General features: G+C 43.7%; 1 long non-coding RNA gene across 1 annotated transcript in view; it reads right to left on the reverse strand.

Annotated features, from left to right (window-relative positions):
- The window catches only part of LOC149874588 (uncharacterized), a 209,414-nt gene extending 193,974 nt beyond the window's left edge, over window positions 1–15,440 (reverse strand). The window contains exon 1 of the long non-coding RNA XR_016444391.1: window positions 15,316–15,440. This is a non-coding gene — a long non-coding RNA (uncharacterized LOC149874588). The remainder of the gene's footprint in view (window positions 1–15,315) is intronic.
- Window positions 15,441–16,027: the final 587 nt, after the last annotated feature.

Below are 16,027 nucleotides of genomic sequence, written 5' to 3' on the forward strand. Positions count from 1 at the left end.
CTTTATAGATTTTGGGTAGTCCAGAGGCAATTTAAAAGATGAAAGGCTCCTATCCTTTCTGCTATAAATGCTTTCATACCATATCCATCACTGGTATTCAGAAGTCATTATTTGGGTCATTAGCGGAAATCATTGAACTTTCAATCACTATAACCTAAGTGTCATACACTCTTGGGGAAAATATCCAGGTCACTAGCAACAAAGTGAAAAATGCTAGTTCTTTGTTTTCTTATCACATCATGAGCTAGGATGTATTACATGCCCCTGTGGACTGTAAGTGAAATAGCTGATGTCAAAGCATCATCTTATTCTGTCTGCCCTTTTCTGTCTATTAGGGATGATAAAGCTTCAAACCTAATGCTCTCTCTGATGTCATTGGCATCTGTGGTTATTTAAAATAATGAAGATATGACTGGTAATTAATTCATTGCTGTTCAGAGAGTCCAGTAGAATTTCTTACAGTAGTTCCTTCAGGAGCATACTGTACTGGTTAGTACAATTAATATCAGTTTTATGATGTTAATTGATCTTTAAGCTAATAATAATTATGACAAGTCATCATAGATATGCTTGCCCTTGGCTTAGTTTCTGCATTTATCACCTACTAAGCTTTCTGTAAAACACTTTTTAGCATCTTATCTCAGGTTATTGTTTTATGTAGATGTGAGGTGCTTGTAAAGACATTTTAAACACTGAAATGCTTACCTAACACTGATGCTATTGGCTTAAGGAAAAGCAAGGCCTAGCTTATTGTATAATCTCTATGCTATCGAACCTATTAATTTTCATGCACACTAATAGAGACACTTGTTTTATACATTTGGATTTTGATTTATAAAGCTATCTAGCTGTAAGTACCTTGAAACAGTCTTCCATTATATATAATTAATTCAAACACACAAATAAAAATATAAATAACAGAATGAACTTCCCATGGTAAGATCATCCAAAATGAAAGAAATTACTCTCTCACTCAGAAGAATAACAGTTAGGGGAGCTGAGGTCAGCTGAAATCAGTGTGGCTTTATTCAAGTCCAATTTATTAGTCCAATTTGTGCATTTTTGCATTTGTTCCATTACCAAACAGTATGCTGAACATGACAAAGAACTGCACCTAATAATAACTTAAACACCATTAGTGGCCTCCTTGTAGGTTAAGCATAATGGCTGACAATTTAAAGTCCTATAAGGGCAATTATGCAGAACTACTGTAAAGGGCATCTTGAGGAAGCACCTATTATGCCTGAAAGCTTGTCCACTAGCTCTTCCAACGATACAGTTGGTCCAATAAAGCTTTACCATATTTTCTTGCATATAACACATACCTTTTCCCCCAAAATTACCTGTCCCCCAATTTGGGGCGCATATATTAAGCAGGAAGCTGATTTGCTGACTGGAATAGAAGCACCCTGCTTCAATTCTTGCTCTATAGTAAAGAAACTATTGCATTACTATTTAGGTAGGTGAAGGAGTTATTTGACTTAATGGCTCATTGGTATTCACTCTACTGCTGGTAACAGCTGTCTCTCTTTTTTAATCGTCTTGATGTTCTACTAATCAAGATAACCTTACTTAGGGCAATTTTGCTGCCTGCTAACTGCCCCTGGTCTCTTTCCTGCTATTTCACAGCCTTGGCAACTCTTTAGCTTTTTTTCAAAAATCATAGCTCCCCTAATAGAGTCCAGACTTCAAAAGCATCTGGGATTTCAGCTTAACTTAACAGGAAAGGGTTGGTGAGTCAGCTGAAGTTTAGTCTCTGTCCCTGCTGTATGCAGTCCAACTCTGTAACAATCGTTATTTCTTCAGTTTTGCCTTTAAAAAACAAGGTACATACTATATTCAGGGGCACATTATATGTGAGAAAGTACGGTATCACAAAAAACCCTTGTTTCAAGGACTTCTTGGAAGGAAACAAGAAAAGTCACCCAATAGGCTATAACAGCTACATAAGAAAGCAAAGGCTACTGCCACCGAATTACAGGGTGTCATCCTTCTCAAAGAGACTATAAATTGACAGTCAGTTGACTGCCAATATCAAAAGATATTTTTTGAATAGAGGCCTCCAATAACAGCTGACCTGGAAACTCCATTTTAGTTTCATTTATATTTTTAAAAATATGAACCATGACAAAAATTAACATAAAAGATCCTGGGTGTTTGGCAGCAGAGCCTTGGTAGCTCACTGAAATGGCTTTCATTAGTTTCTATTCAGTTTCATCTTTCTGTTCTGTGGTAGCCAACAGTGATACTAATATATTATTTGAAGCCTTCTTGGGCAGCCTTTTAGGACCCTCGCTTTATTGGTTTCAGGGACTGTAGAGCTTGCAATTCTGGAAGCCTCAGTAGATTGCCTGACAGACTAGAAGTGGCAACTTTGCTTAGTGGGTTACCAAGGAGCTGGACTGGTGGACTGGAAACAGGAACATGTTTACTAGAACCCCTACTGGGGCCAAAGGGCTTTGTCAACACTGAACCATTTTGTGAAACATTTTGATTCTGATGAATCTGCAAATTGAGGAGAAAGCATTTTATCAGAATGTCTAACCAATGTTAGTTTCCCTATGTATGCATAGCACTCTTTCTGCCTTAACACAAATGTAAAGAAACAGTGCATTTAATAGACAGTGTGCATGTCTGCACAAGATGCCCACTGCACAGTTGCTGCTGCGCAGTCATTTTGTACTTGTATAACCAAGAACTAAATAACTACACAGTAACCTACATTACTGCACAGTAGCATCCTGGCATGGTTGCCTAGTGATGCTTACTGTACAGTAGCTTGTTACTACTGTGCAGTAGCGTTGCATCATGGTTCCTACCTGTCAACACTACTGCTTAGTAGTAACAAGCTACTGTGCAGTAAGCATCTCATGTACATGTGGCCTCTGTGGCCTTCAGTTAAGCATTAAGTTTTCTATCATCTGCTGTTTGATAACTTCTCTGAAACATATCAAATAACCAGTCTCTGTTCAGTTATTAGTGAATACACAGGTAAGTATCACCCTCACCAAAAGTATAACCACTGGTTTTTTTTATAGCTGTTACAGAAAATAAACTAAGGATCTGAATGTACATATTCAGACTGCCCTCTCACCCTTTGATATGTACCTGAATAGTCTGAGCATAGCTAGTATTAGCCTTGTACATAGTGTGTCAGCGGCCTGAATAAAGTCTTTATTCTCCAGGGCCATCAATTCAGGATCTTTCCCAAAGCTAAGTTTACTTTTCTCACTCCAAAGACAAAAAGTAGCTTTGTTTTATACAAGAGAAAAGTATATTTTTGCCACTATTGCAAAATCATTTGTGAGCTTGAGTTATTTCTTAATTTACTTTTATGAAGCAAGAACGAACTAGCCTGAAGTATTTTTTCGCTCTCCCAGGAGCTGTTAAGAATTCATATTCATATATATTCCCTTTTTCTTTTTTTCTTTGAACACTAAATGTTCTTAGTTTGGTGGGAACATTGCAATGACTCATGATATAGGTGTCAGAAGCATTTGTGACAAATCATACACCAATTGATTTTTCTTCCGGTCTGATTTGACAACAAGAATTTTAAACTGAGCATGTAAGTTAATCAAGCAAAAACCTGCTTTGCTGTATGGCAAGAATCATCTACAAATTCATCAGAAATGCTGCAGTGTCTCTATGCTGCAAAGATATTAACTGTGAACGTTGACAAAAATGCCTCATTTTTAAGTGTTCTTTCCATAGGGAATAAGTTAATCAATGTATAGCAAAGTACATCGTATGAGGAAGAAGACAGTGGCCCAATATTCTGGTGTTATATTTCATTTGCAAGAACGACAACTTTGAAAAAATCTTGAGGCAAAATTGTGTTGAAAGCCTTATATCTTAAAAAAGATTATTTCAGAATTGCCGGGGTGAGCTGCAGTGGCTCAATGGAGCCACTTCATGTAATCATGTTTGAAATATAAATAATGATAGCATATATAGTTCAGTCTAGATTACATGAGGTTTTTTTATGTGTAAAATAAATCTATCAATAGGAAATGGGAGTATTTTTTTAAGGTTAGTTTTGGAAATAATTTTAGCCATCTACCTTCACATTAACTTCAACTGGCACCACTTTTTAAAGGATACATTTTAAAATGATTATTTCCCATCAAAAGTGATTGCTATTGGCAACGCTCACATAAAAGGTAAAAATGTAGTCTGAGCAGTGCAAGAGATCAAAGTCTGGGGACAAAATCTGTTTTAGATGAACACTTGTATCCAAGGAATATGCTTATTAGTTCTGGAGGAGAATGCCTTTTTCAGCATAGTGCTGTCAGATCTACAGTGTACAGATTACTACAGATGAAAAGGTTGGAAAATGGATTTACTACCTTGATCAGTTCCATTGGTAGGGTCTGGCAGACATGCCTCTGAAAGGGGAGGGGAACAAATTAATGGAATCCAGAAGCAAATCAGAGCTACATTTCCCCTGTAGGATTAATTAGAAGTGGACGTCAAATCTTAAAGATTTGGAGATTACGTCTGGCAAATGTTTGACAATTCAGATTTTTTCCCACAACTCTTCAACTTGTAAGTTAGTCTGAAATCTGATGAGAGTAAATGGTTCCTATACTGCAAGCTTGAAAGCTGAAATACAGAAAGGCAAAGGTGTTTCTAACTTCACTCCTGAGTTGTTGGTGACTGGTGAGATTATTTGGAAGGGTTTACAAAATCATGACACAATAGTAATCTGGCACACTAATATCACTGAGTTAGAATTAATATATGGCAAAATCAGCTGTAGTGTAACACTGCTGGTTTTCCATATCTTAGTACTTTAGTACCAGAACATGCAGAAAGTTGAGAAGGGAACCAAACCTTTTCAAACCATAAAGATTCACCTGCCAGGTATAGAAAAAAGGGCCTGCTTTACTTAATCAGTTTACCCTTCCCTATCCCTAAAGGGAACCAATCATTCTAAGATTAAAATTTCAACTGCCAAATATGCAACTTTCAAAAATAATATTTTAAAGTATATATATAGGGGGCACGTGCCAGGAGACAGTTGTTTCCTGGCAGGGGCTGGGGATATTGCTCCCTGCCCCTGGCAGCTGCCTGCTGCTGGGAGGGCTCCGCCACAGGAGCCTGGGCAGGGACAATGTCCCCTTTGCCCCAGCAGCAGGGAGCTCCCAGCCCCTGCTCCACAATTGAACAATAAAACCCTCCCAATCCCCACTTCAGGACTGTGAGACCAGAGCAGGGGCTAGCAGCTCCCTGCTGGTGGGACAGTGATGGAGCCCACCCAGGAAGCAGGCAGCTCCCAGGGGCAGGTAGCAATCTCCCGCCTCCTCCTACACATTTGCTCCTGGTTGGCCATTCTACACAAGCTGTATTGGGCAGGATTTACTCCCAAAGTAAGTTTGTATTGTATTTATAGCTAGCAAGTTTACTCACAATTAGAGGAAATGACTGTAGTGTGCAAATGTAGGTGTATCTGCAGATGGTGACACTTACTGTCCAGTAATTTGCTCTAATCTCAAGGAAAGGATTTTGTGCAGACATGTCCACTTAGTCATTAATGACTTCTTAGGCATGGTCTTGCCTTTTTTATTTTTGATAAGTTTTCTAAGGCTGTGCTGTTTTTATTGCAGAGGAGCTGAATACAACATTCCTACAAGAGAAAGGGATTTAATATAACAGATATCTATGTACAGTGTGTATTTTCTAGCTGAGATAACTTAAGAGCCCTAAGAATAGCAACATATTTTTTCAATTGCTAATTTGTCATCTCACTTAATTACACAATAATATCTATTTTATAGATATCAACTATATTTACAGTGAGGATAAGATCTTATTCTACCTACTTAGTCTTCCAGCAATGGTTGTGTTTTGTCTGAATATGGAAAAGTCATAAAAAAATCACATTTCTGTACCTCTTGTCTAATATTATTATGTGTATGTCACTAGAAGGTGTCTAATATTCTAATCTTTTTTCTCTTCCAAGTTTTAGTGTAAAACCAAACATTCATATGGTGCATGTTGCTTTTAGTGTTTGTTGTGCATGTATTCATGTTGGGGAAATACGTAAAGCCAGATTTTTTTTCTCCCTGATGTCTATTATCTCCAGGGGCAGTGCTGCTCTGGAAACTCAGATTTCATTAGTGAGGTGAAATATTTGACAGGAAATATTTCCTGCATGCTGTTTAACAATGTCCATTCAAAGACTGCTGCTGGTATGTAAGTAAAGCAGGTTGCACTCAGCAAATACCAAGACTCAATGTCACTTATTTCTCCTGTACTGAGAAACTAGGCTGTAAGGCCCTGTTATTCTCAGCAGAGTAGCAATGCTCATATCAGAAGAGTCCAAGAATAATTACTGAGGCAAAAGAATTTACAGACACTGAATTCATTGAACACTGCCACGTAACAGAGAGAGTAACATACTATAGCCATGATCCATGCTATCAATAATTTTAATTGCCTTTCAGTTATTTGAAGTCTGTTATCAAATTCCCCCTTAGTCTTCTCTGCTCCAGACTAGCTCTTTCAGGCTTTTCTCATAAATCTTGCATCCTAGACCTCTAAGCATTATTGTCTCTCTGTGCTGAACTCTTTCTGATGTGTTCACATCCTTTTTGAAGTGTAGGACCCAAAACTGGACACAGTACTCCAGGTGACTTCTCACCAGTGTTGAATACAGGGGAAGAATCACTTCCCTTGATTTGCAAGTGACACTTCTATTAATACCACCCAGTATACTGCTGGCCTGTCTTGCAACAAGAGCACGTCACTGACTCATATTCAGCTTATGGTTCACTATAACTCCTGGGTCCTTTGAGTAGTGCAGCTTTGCCAGTCATTTGTACTTATACACGCAATTATTCTGTTCCAAGTGCAGGACTTTGCGCTTCTTGCTGAAATACATATGGTTGATCAAAGGCCATTTTTTCTACTTTATTCATTCTATATCCTAGCCCTGCCCTCCAGGTGTCATCTGGAAATTTGCTAAGTGTACATTCAGTCCCATCATCCCAATAATTAATAAAGATATTAAACAATCCCAGACCTCGGACAGACACCTGGAGAAGTCCTTCCAACTAGAAACTGAGCCATCCAGTTATGTAACCACCTTACAGTACCTTCATCTAGTCTATATTCCTTTAGCCCATTAATGAGAAAGTCATTGCAAGTCATTAATCTTGATTGCCAACCTGATGCTGGCACCTTGTCCCTTCAAACAGTAGATGAAACCCATAAAAGTGAGGCAACATCTAGAATGTTCAGAGGCACTTCTGTTTAGGTCAAATGAATTCTACATCAAAGCATCATTGCCCAAGAAATATATGGCAGGCTGGTTGTCCACTATGGCAGCCAGTACAGACTGGGTTGCTGCTGAGCATGATTTCCACAATGCAAGGTCAAGCCTCCCTGCCCAGTAAAGAACTGGGATGACTGTGTTAACCAGAGCCTGCCAAATCAGCTATACTGATTGGAAGATCATCTTAAGATGTTCCTCGATTGTCTGTCCACTTACTGTCCCTCTGACTCGAAAAGGAGTAGGAAACTCTAGTAAAGCAATCTTCTTTCAACTGAGAAGCTGAATTGATTGCAAGCTTGTAAGCTGAAATACAAGAAAGCACAAGGAATTTCTAAATTTGCTCCCAAGTTGTTGCTGGCAGGTGAGATTACTGTTGTGTCATATTTAGGTAGAGCCTTCCATATAACCTGGCACACTAATATCAATCCTGATGACCTGCAGAAAGATGCTATTCTTCTTCTGTTCAGAAAGGATAAAAAAGATACAAGTGGCAACTATACATGTATTGGGCTTCTGTCAGTACCAATGAAAGTCTTTCGTGCTTTCTTGAATCAGTGGTGCACCTTGAGTTGACAAAGCTTTAAACCTTGTTTCATTATCAACTAGACCCTTGCATTTAAAAAGCTTTTTTCTTTTTTAAGCTATGTCTGGATTTAATAAGAAATGAACAGTACTTTTTGTAATATTCAGTCAGGCCTTTGATGTAGTGCAGAAACATTTATGGGATCTGATGAGGTGATTATTTTCACCGTTAATGGGAAAATAATGCTATAATAGAAGAACTCTATGAAGAAATGGAAAGCTCTATTTGAATTAATGTTAATGATAGATGCAAAGCACAGTTTCCCAGTTTCCATGAGGAGTTTGACAATTCTGGATCCAGTCTTCATCACTATTTACTGCTGGTATGGATTGACTGATAGACAGGATGGAAGAGGCAGCTGCCGCTGGTATCCACTTGCACACCACTGAGACTTCAGATGCATTGACAACATTGCCTTGATGGTTAAGTTGGTCAATTGTCTTAATAAGTGATCTGGTCAAGCAAGAGTCAGCAACAGGGAAGAGCAGTATCTGGATGTATTCTCAGGGTAAATGTTCTGTTTCCCCATATATGAAGTATTTGCAGAACAGTGACAGTTAAACAGCATGCAGCAATCCCTTCTTTGTCACATATCAACCCTACTCTAATGACCAGCTCCCATGCAGAAATTCTGCTTCAAGGATTTACTTAGGGCATGTCTACACATCACCCTATCTCACCATAACGATGTGCTACATCACCATATGGCATGCTATAGTGATGTAGCTATCATGCGAGTCTACATGTGATCAGCAGCTACTTCACCATAGTGGCACACTCCGTAATACTGAAATGTAACTGTGCATCATACGAACAGTGCAGTACGAGCAGTTACTTCATTGTGCTTTAGTACTTCCAAAAGGAAGTACCGAAGCCCGGCACCGTAGCAACATCACCATCCAGTGATGTGTAGATGCGCCTTAGAGACTAGGACTGTCTGCTTATTGCTCAGGCTTCTCTCCAAGAATCACTATCTAGATCTTTGAATAACAGAAACTAACACCATTACATAAGCATTTCTTACCAAGCCTCAACAGTTGTTCATATTAAGAACAAGAACTTTGAATACCACATGTAACAGTGCCATCTGGTGACATCTGCCATAATAGTACTGGAAAGTTTCATATTCATTGCTGTTGAAATAACAATGTGTTTCCTCAGCAGGTGAGAGACTGTGCATCATTATACTGCAAAACTGCATTGATCAGATGTTTCCTGGTTCTAAATTTCCAGTGTTATTCATTTACAAAAGTAATTCAGTTAGCAAGAAATCCACATTACTCTTGTTTGGGATTTTAAGTAAAGCGTTATTTTAACATGTTTCCTCTTTTTGAAAATGAGAAGATAAATAATGAAATATTAATAACTAATTTTTGTTACTTTATCATTTTACATTGTCCACACTAAGATGTGATCTCTTCTTGTGTTCACTCAGTGCAGCTTTATTAAACTCTGTTATTACGGTCAAGCTGTCTCAGGGTGAAAAATGAAAACATTGTAAAAATGTCTTGACATATGTTCATAAACCTGCACTATTACTTTGAGCACTACAATGGAAAGTAGAAAGGGGGAGACAATGTGCATATGTATGCTTTTTGTATACATACAATACATCAAACATGGCTCTCTTTGCAATTAGCAAATAAATAAATAAATACATGGACACCAGAAGTGTTACAATTTCCATTTCAATGTAAGAGCAGGAATGATGTCGTCCCTAAAACATATTTGTTTCACCTACCACAGAGCACAACTGTGTAAAACTAGCAATTTGTGCCTTGTGTGAAAAATCAGACTTTCTGCCTCTGAGAACTGTCTTTCATTTTTGACATTTCAAACAAAGAATCTGAAAAATTGTTACTTGGTGAGTTTGCAACTGTGAAAACAGGATATGAATTATTTTAATGAGACTGCCTTCTATGCATCTGCTGTGAAAAAGTTGATTCCAACAGATAGAAACTTCTGAGGAAGCCAAGATAGGCAGAGATGCAGAAAGTAAGTTTTTAAATGAGAAATGCAAAATGACGATGGGATTGTCTAGACCCACTTAGCCAGAGCAAGGCAGGAGCTGCTGGGTTAATCCAGAATACTAATATATAAAACCTCCAAAGATAAGACAGTATATGGTAGGAAGAAATTTGGGTTGACTCAATGGATTACAATCTTCCTTCTTTCCCCTTACTGAACCAATAACCACAATTTCTGTTTGGCCAGAGTAAATGATGTGTCACAAAAAGGCCAGGAGCTGAAACAGTGACACTTTCCACAAAAGCTTAGCACCAACGAATTGAGGTCTGCTCCAGACATGACTAGCATTAAACCCAAGAAATAGGACTGGACCCTCAAGAAGCAGCTTTATTTGGTTTCCTTCTCCCAAAGGATGCTATTGAAGCCAGCCTTCATGTAGCTTCTCAAGGGGCAAGACTCTGGCTTAAGATCCTGGATCCTGTTTGTCCCTGGCTTCCCTGGTGATCTGTAGCCTCCCCACCACAGAGAGCACTTCCTATTTTGTCAGCTTCCAGGAATAGGGGTGTTTTCCTTCTCAAAAAGACAGGTGTCAGAGTGCTGATGTCCCAAACAGCACAGAAGACTGCTCAGCTCCAAAACAAACAGTCCTCATTGTGCCAATACAATTCCCTCTATGTTTCTTTGGACTCTACGGGGCGCTTGTCCACATTATACCTCTCCTGTTTCCATGTTACACTTTTCCTCTGTCCACATGACAAAAATCGCCATTAAGCTAGCTAAATTAGCTGATTTCATTATTTTAGTTTGGTTTTTTTGGTGTGGTAATTTAAAACATCTCCGACATGTTTCAGTTTTAGTTCCTGAATTTCTATGAGGGTTGGGTTTTTTTATTGTTTTAAACGTTCATTGTGGATCTTACCTCTGAAAATGGGATTTTCCCTGCTTTGCAACAATTTCAACACCAGGTGCCACTTGGGTTCACTGGGTAATCCATGGAAATTTTTATCGCAATACTGCAACAAGACTCCAGGGGCTAATCTTGTACATTTTTACTGGTGATTTAATTCAAGGTTCAGATTAATGAAAAATACAACTTTTTTGTTCCCTATGTTTGCATGCACTTCATAGCAAAGATCAAATTTTATGGGTCAGGCAGTTCAAAACTCAGGTTAATTAAAATTACTTTTTGTTCGACAGGGGTTTTGGTTGTAGTAGCATTAGTCTAAGGATATGGGCAGACCCCCCAGGGTTTTAAACTTAACACGGTTTTTGCCTCCCTGTGGTTCAAGAGCTGTGGGTCAGGAGTGAGGAGCACCAGCTGGGCTGGGGGGCAGATCAGGAGTGAGGGGGACTGGCAGGGTTGTGGGGGGCAGGGGACTATGGGTCAGGAGTGAGGGACATTAGCTGGGCTGGAGGGGGGAAGGTCAGGAGTCAGCGGAACCAGTAGGGCTGGGGGGGCAGGGGACTGCAGGTTGGGAGTGAGGGGTACCAGCTGGGCTGGGAGAGTAGAGGTAGCTCGGGTGATAAATGTAACCCAGGTGGTACTCAGTTGAAGTACCCCCTCTCCAACTGAAGGTATTTAGTAGGTATTAGTGCTCTATGGGAGGGGTAGCTGCTAATGGGGGAGAACCTCTCCTCCTATCCCCTATAGAGTAGAGCTGAGACCAATTAAAACTTAACCATATATGGGTTTAATAGGGAAAGAACAGGGTGAAATATAACACATATGCAGGGGGCAAGGGCACGCTGGGAGATAATGGTATCCCCCCTCTGGGCACTCTGGGGGGGGAGCAGGGGAGCAGAGGGGAGTCAAAGGGATTTTAGGTGAATATACACATATAACAGAGGCAAATCAACAACAGACTTGATGTAGGGTTTCCCAAAATATGAGGTGGAGGCACTTCAATCCTCTGATGCCCTGGCTAGGAATCAAACCCAGATCTGCTACATGGTAGGCAAAAGCTGTACTACTCAGCTACCAATACCTGGGCTCATAGCTGTAGCTCCAGGCTCTAGTGCTTTCAGGATTCTTCATGTGCCGTCTGCACATGGAGCTGCCTGGCTTCACGCTGGAGGTGGATCAGAAAGAACCCGAGCTATGGCCTGTAGCTCGGGGCTTTGGTCCCTCCAGGACCCACTACACACTGCTCCTGGGAGGGTAGGGGGCTGCAGATGAGGAGTGAAGGGCACTAGCAATGTATGGGGTGGCCCAAGAATGATTTCCAGCCATACTCCCAGCCCCAAATCCAGTTCCTTATTTGGATCCCAATACTTAGCACTGTGACTGGGGGGCTGTCATTTGGCAGCCTGGCACAGCTAAGCTGTGTTTTGGGCCAGGCAAGACTCAGGTCAGGAATGTCCAGGAGAGTCCCCTGGTGACACACAGGCCTGGTGTCAGATGTTCCAGAAAGGATTTAAATCTGTAATTTCAGCCCAAAAGCCAGATCCTTGGGACCTCAGAAATGGGGGATTGCTGACTGATGAGCAGAAAAAATAAAGTGCACAACTTGGCAAGTGCAAGTCACAGCTAAGCAGGCCATTGACAATTCTGGGAGAGAACCCTAACATGTAGCATTGGGTGCATGTGCTACGGGTTGGGTAGCTCTGGGTAATTAATCATGGAATAGGCTTTTGGCATAATGGAAGGTAATGCAGGAATGGGGATTTGTCTCTGTGAACTGCTTGGTAGGGCATGGCTTCCTCTATTCCTAATGGGGTAAGTGACAAGAAAACAATAATATTGCTGGCCCTAGAACAGTCACATCACAGAATAGTTTATTGAACTGGGCTGGTATTTGTTCAAACTCCTGGAAAGCCAAATTCGGAGGTCTGCCTCAAGGCAGGTTGAGAGAGCTGTAACCTGAGCTGCAGGGAAACCAAAATTGACATGCAAATAGGGTTACTCTGAAATGCTGATAAGACAACGCACTGTCAGATTTTACCACTCCAGGATTCGGCCAGAGTCACTCAACTGGTTTTACAGGTTTTGTTGAGAAATCTTAAGGTAATGGTCTGAAGGGGGATGGGAAATGGTCCTCTTCAATTTTCCAGGAGACACAATATATAACAATCACACAGAAAACATGATCATGCTTTACAGCCAAACCACTGCCCAACCTCAGCCCTGCCTGTGTCCTTCACTCTCAACCTGAAGCCCTCTGCTCTGCCAGAGCCACTCATTTCTAGCTAACCTGCAGCCTCCCAACCCAGCTGGTACCCCTAACTCCTGACCCGCAGCCACTTGCACTCCCAGAAAGAGGCAGCAGTATGACTGTCAGACAGAGCAATGGCAAGCAGAGGGTGATCAAAGGGGGCAGGAACATGCTGCTGGGGACAAAAATAGGTTTAGAAGGAACAGGAGTAACAGAGAAGAGGGACAAGCTTGGGGGGTAGAGGACAGAAGAGGGAACAAGTATTGAAGGGATCTGGTTGTAGGCAGGGGTGGGGGGGATATGACCTCAGGTGATGGTGATCTGCCAAAGTTTGCCAACTAAAAGTTTGACATGCAAATAGACTAAGTGATAAGAAAATCCCTCTCATTGAGCCTGGGCTGTTTCTTTCTTCACCTCAACCCACACCATGCCCCTGCTGTGCAGGGGAAGGGGTGTTAGCTCATGCTGGCCACTGTGCAGTGGGGGGGGGAGAAGGGGGAGTTGGAGTAGGCTGATCGTGGCCCACCCAACTCCACTTTGGGGGAAGCTGTCCTGGGCACAGGGATTCCTGGTAGCCAAGGAATCTTAATCAACCTCAGTAAGAATCCTAGCCCACCCCCATGCTGGTTCTCAGCTTTGGAAAAAATCCTGCTTTTTGATGTGAGGATAGAAATGACAGGAGACAGAGGATTCTTTCTGTTTTACATAAAATATTCCTGTAGTAATGTTTCTGTCACGGGGCGGAGCACAGGGGCGTCTGTGATCCCCCTTGCGCCCCCTTACTGTGTCACATGGGCGACCTAGCACCCTCTTGTCTCGCCTGCCACGTCTTTGCTGTTATGGTTCTGTAAGGGAGGCTGCCTACGATTCCCTTGTTCACAGTAATATGCTGGCACTATTCCCCATCCCTTATAGGGTGACTCGGTGCACCCCAGCCTTAAGGGCTATGCATGCCTCCAAACCTCCCCTTTAGCATGCCCCAAGCCTCGCTGCTGTACTGGATGTTCTCATGTCATATACTTGCCCCTCCTGGGCTTCTATTCCTCTCTCGCCCTCTCCCGGGCCTATTCGCCCCCCCCCCCCGGGCTTCTGTTCAGCTCTGTTGAGCTCTTATCGCTCAGGCCCCAATCTGCATGTTGGCCCCTCTCCGGGCTTATGCCGCACGCCTGCCCCTCTCCAGGACGTATACCACGCTAAGCCTTCTCCGGGGCTTAGTGTTGGTAGGAGACTGATCGTTCCTGGGGCCCGTGCCACGCTTCCAGCGCTCCTCGCCCTCTCTGGGGCCCGTGCCACGCTTCCAGCGCTCCTCGCCCTCTCTGGGGCCCGTGCCACGCTTCCAGCGCTCCTCGCCCTCTCTGGGGCCCGTGCCACGCTTCCAGCGCTCCTCGCCCTCGCTGGGGCCCGTGCCACGCTTCCAGCGCTCCTCGCCCTCGCTGGGGCCCGTGCCACGCTTCCAGCGCTCCTCGCCCTCGCTGGGGCCCGTGCCACGCTTCCCGCCCTCTCTGGGGCCCGTGCCACGCTTCCTGCCCTCTCTGGGGCCCGTGCCACGCTTCCAGTGCTTCCCGCCCTCTCTGGGGCCCGTGCCACGCTTCCAGCGCTTCCCGCCCTCTCTGGGGCCCGTGCCACGCCTTCTCAGCGCTCATCCCGTGCCTCTCTGGGGCCCGTGCCACGCCTCTCGCGCTCATGCCGTGCCTCTCGCGTCTGTGCTGCACTCTCTTGGGGCCTATTCCATGCCCTCTCGCGCTTCCTCGCCCTCTCGGGGCCTATGCTGCGCCTCTCGCGCTCGTGCCGCGCTTCTCGCGCCGCTCGTGCTTCTTGCGCCCGGGGCTCAGGTGGCCCGTAGCTGTGCCTGGCCCCCTGACCCTTCCTCCAGGTCATGTGCCCTACTGGGCAACCGCCCTCACAGGCTGGGGTCCCAACCCCACACTCACCGGACGCCTCTCCGGCACTCTAAAATGCTGCGCCCACTATGGCACTGCTCACTGTGCCCCCGCTGGGCACTGGGAACCCCCCAAGCTACTGGGGAGCCCCCATGAGGCCTCCTCATGCCCCTACAGCCTCACCTGGTCCTCCGGTCGGGGTCAACACCCCCAACATGCGCCCCACCGGCGCAAACAGCTGTGCCTGCCTGGCACCATTCGCTGTGCCCTCTGGGCACTAGGAACCCCCAGATTATAGGGGAGATCCTGTGAGGCCTCCTCACACCCCTACAGCCTCACCCGGTCCTCCGGTATAACCATAACTAAGCCCAGAGCCAAACGGCTGTAACATAGCCGCAAGGAGCCTTCTGGCACACAACATGAACTCTGTGCCACACTGGCTCTTAGCCATACCTCCTTTAGGGTTCTCTCTTCCCCTGCATCATTGCAGCCGGCCTGCGTGGTCAGGCAGCAACCATTCACCCGGCCTGCTCAGCTCTCCCGCAGAGCTCCTGCTCCTGCGGCTGTCTGGAGGGAATTCCCTCTCAGGCTCTGGCCTGGGCTGTTTATGTAGGCCCGGCCCTGCCCCCTTTTTGGCCATGTGACCAGCCTGGTTGCCTCAGCAACCCACATCTGTGCTGCTTCAGGGAGCTTCAGCAGCCCTATTCCTACTGCTAGTAGCAGGCACCCTGGTGCCCTGCTACAGTTTCCATTAAGGCTTTAGCCTGGGTAGACTGGGTACATGATATGGGTACCAATACACAGGGAGGCAGCTAGGCCCTTCGTGTATTCTAGTGTAGCCCTAAAGTGTATCCCAAATTATACTCCATAAGACCTGCAGGCTGGAACTCTGCCCACTTAACCTTTTTCATCACAGTCTTCTAAATGCAAAGGCATGGTTTCATAAGGGGGAATATGAGAGTATGGTCAAGCAAGTAGGCTTTGGCAAGAAGCCAAATTGCTAGAGAAATAAATGGTGGGGGGCAGGGATGCATTGTAGCAGCATCAAAACGTGTCTCTGAATGGCTTTGGACCCTGGAAAATTTCAGGGGAACAGCCCTATTTAGCTGTGGTGAGGGTGTAGGGGAAGTAGAATAGACCAATTTGCCTTAAGTTAACACTTTTC

Source organism: Crocodylus siamensis, chromosome 1 (assembly GCF_052110815.1).
Source record: "Crocodylus siamensis isolate JL-2025a chromosome 1, ASM5211081v1, whole genome shotgun sequence".
Classification (NCBI taxonomy): Eukaryota; Metazoa; Chordata; order Crocodylia; family Crocodylidae; genus Crocodylus; species Crocodylus siamensis.